Source organism: Crassostrea angulata, chromosome 5, assembly GCF_025612915.1.
Source record: "Crassostrea angulata isolate pt1a10 chromosome 5, ASM2561291v2, whole genome shotgun sequence".
Lineage (NCBI taxonomy): Eukaryota > Metazoa > Mollusca > Bivalvia > Ostreida > Ostreidae > Magallana > Magallana angulata.
The window spans coordinates 57,872,888-57,876,791 of NC_069115.1; positions in this window are offsets into that span (position 1 = coordinate 57,872,888).

Genomic DNA, 3,904 nt, shown 5'->3' on the forward strand with positions numbered 1-3,904 from the left:
AAATGTTTGAAATGCAAAAGGTTTTATCATAATATAGGCCTAAGTATAGCAACTCGACGGAATTGATGCAAAATGTTACTTATTTAAAGCTGCTTTAAAATGCTTTTGTTGTCTTTGGGTCTTCTCCCGACAAATTTGAATCGTGTACAGATGACTTATTTCAACATTTAAAACGTCGCTTTTATAAAAAAAAAAAAGATGGAGAGATGACCCAGAGATGACTATTTTTATACTTTTTCAAAATATGTTTTGGAGGATAAAAAGGTAAGTCCAGATATATGACAATGCTGTCTCCAACACTACTTATACCACATATTTCTTAGTTTCGCATGGCTCATTGGTTACGTTTTGGATTTTGAATACAACCATTTAGTGTTTTAGGTTCAAATCCTGCTCGTGGCTTTTTGTAATTTTGTTTAAAAAACTTAAAAAAAAAATGTATGTTGATATAATGTTGAATTGTAGAATACCGGTATATCTTAATTAGTCGTTATTGATTTCTTCTGTATATATGAACACTATTTTCTGTTCTTATTACTAATATTTACTTACTTTTATTAGGATATACAGTTAGTATAACTGAATAAAAATGTATACGGTATATGCATTAACATAATAAATATAACGTTTTATTGGTTTACCCCTTTTTGCCCTTTTCTGAAAACTTGTGAGTTTCATTCAATAGCTAGAATAGACTTGTACTTCATCTCTCAAAACAATAATATTATAGTTTGAGTAATCAATTTTTGTTCAAACCTATACATAGCATTTCGAGGTTATAGACATTTAAATCCTAATTGTTTCGTGTCGATGGTTTTTACAAACTTACAATCTTGTGCGCCCAATTTCTTTGGTCAGCCAGGTACCACACCAAGGTCCTGTGGTTACTCAAGTGGAAATTGTTCTTACAGTCAACCCATTCATATTGTTTAAAGATAACTAGCCTCTAGAACATGCTTTTTTGTTGTTAGGTTTTCCATTATCATTTCACTAACAGCGTGACAGTTTGCTTGTCGGGCCGTGCTAAAATTGTGTATGCCGATTATCATATTACTCATCGATTGGTTGTTCGATTTCATTGATGTTAATACTAATTTGCATATCAAACACAGAGCCCAGAAACGCGCTGATCAATAACATTTCAATTTTTGGTAGTGAATATCAACACGTGGATAGTCCAAAGCTTGTAGTTTGTTAATGCATTAAATATATATGCCTAGAAAAAAGTTATTTCTAGTAGTATGCCTACACAGTTTAACTTGGACCTCCTTCACGCGGTCTTTTGCATATGGTACCAACAGTTACATACCGTTTCATCCATTTTCATACCATTTTAAACCCTATAAGGGAAAGATGGACAATGTATTCAAATGAAATAAACACCCCCAACGTTTTCTTTAACGTTCCAGAGCAAAACATGCAACCATTTCATGATAGAAAAAATGCTTTTGATTGTTGGTGCCGGTCCAATGCTATTCGTATATACAAAAATCACTTATTTATAATTCATATTTGTTATATCTATTCAACGATAGATGAATGGCTGGTTTTATGGTACCGAACTATATATACATATGGTTGAAATAACTGGTTAAAGTTTTATAATGTAATTCTAAGCATTTATATTTAATACATTTAAAACAAACCAAATGCTTTGGACTATCCACGTGTTGATATTTACTACCTAAAAATCATGTAATGTCATTGGTCAGTGAGTTTCTCAGTTCTTTGATATGCAAATTAGCATTCATGTCAATGAAATCGAATTGTAGTAGGTGGGGAAAAAATCAGAAAAGTAATTCAAAAGATATTTACAATAAACAAACAAGGGATTCTTATTCCTTGAAATTGAAAAAAAAATATCTTAAAAATCATTAATGGCTTTACAGATTTCTCAATTCTAATACAACATATATCACAGGTATAATAATTTGTTGTCTACCTTATTGAACAGTCTAAGAAGTTATCAAAAATATCAAGGTGGAATAACCTCTAATTGTCCGAAAACAATTAGTCTACTAGTTTCATATAGATTATATAGTTGTAGACGCTGGTGTCGACGGCCAAAAAAAAATTACAATCTTACTTTAAAACGCTTTAAAGTTAAACTAATATAGGATATACAAGTAATATATAGGGATAAAGAACTTCAGTTTATCCATTTTATTTCACTGATCATTTAAGTAGAATTAGGACAAAAGGACTAAATATCACGTACTTTTTAAACACTAACTGAAGCCAGCAGTTCTAAAAAATGTACAAGTTGACTGTAGTAGACATTTCACAGTAATTTGTAATAGTTTTCAGGAGTAAATAGACTTTCGGGTAAAATAACTCAAAAAATCAAGAAATGGATAGAATATGTAAATGTTGACATCTTGTAATGAAAACAAGAGATGAAAAATGAAGAGTAATTCTTATATCTGTTCGTAAGGTGTATTAAACATAAAAGCAATGATATATAAAACGCTGCAATAAATTTGCAGTTTCTCCGGGCCAGTGGATGAAGACACGTTGGTCAACTAACCATGAATGATCTAATCATGCCATGGACATGGAACTTTTAACATTGAACATCTCTATTCTATGTTGAATAAGAGAAAAAATATTTTTAAAAATTTGAAAAAAAAGAAAACCCACATTACTTAAGTCAAACATGATAAATGGTTTCACTTTCATTTTTTTCCGTGTTAATTTGGTGGGTATTTAACGAAAATTTTGGAGCATTACATGCAATAATGCCAAACCTTGGTTACCAGTGACAGTTTTTGATGAAATACTTTAAGAAGGTGAACACAATTTTGAAAAATACCATATCATTTATTTTGTAATATTCATAGCTAGTGAACTTTCCTTAGTGTGCGTTCTGTTCATTTCATGAAAATAACCCACACTGTAAATGGTACTGGTCTGTCTCTGTCTTTAATATCTTATATATCTTGAAGGACGCTGATAGCCAAAGACTGGATTTTGACAGCCCATATAACACCCATCGATGCAGCACTTCTGAAAGCCGGGACAGTCCACGTCTGTCAGACACCCCAACAAGCAAATAGTTTCAACACCCGGGGTCTCAGGCGGGCATAGTCCTGGCTTCTCCAGAGTATTGAACGCCATAGCTTTGTAAATAGAATGGCACTGCATAAAAAAGTTAAACAAGAAAACTCTGCCTTTACAAGAAAGCGTATCGCTAGGAGTTTACAAATCTTCACCTGAGAAAGAAATGATCCACTATACTAGTAACTGAATGACAGTTTGAAATAATTGCATTGTTTTTATTTTACAAATACTTTCGCCAAGAACAATACCTGAGAAATGTCAACATTTTACAATATTTTACCTTGAATTAGTTATATATATATATATATATAGATATAGATATAGATAGATATAGATATAAATAGATATAGATATATATCGAAATCACAAAAGTATTTTCTCAGTGTCCAGTAAAAATATAATAAAAGAAAAAAAGCAACACTAACTGCAAAACATAAGCGCTTATGTTTTGCAGTTAGTGTTGCTTTTTTTCTTATATATATATATATATATATATATATATATATATATATATATATATATATATATATATATATATATATATATATATATATATATATATATATATTTTCAGGACAATTGTTACCATTTTACAAGATATTGCCTAATAGAAATTAAACAAGAGAAGACTTATCACTTTACAATATATACCCTTGCCAGTATGGTACAGGAAAAATATCATCATTTTACAAGATCTTATCTTGCAAACATTATACAGGAGAAATATCATTATTTTACAAGATCTTACCTTGCAAACATTATACAAAAGAAATATTGATCTTACCTAGCCAAAAGTATACAGAAGAAATATTATCATGTTACAAGATCTAACGTTGCAAACATT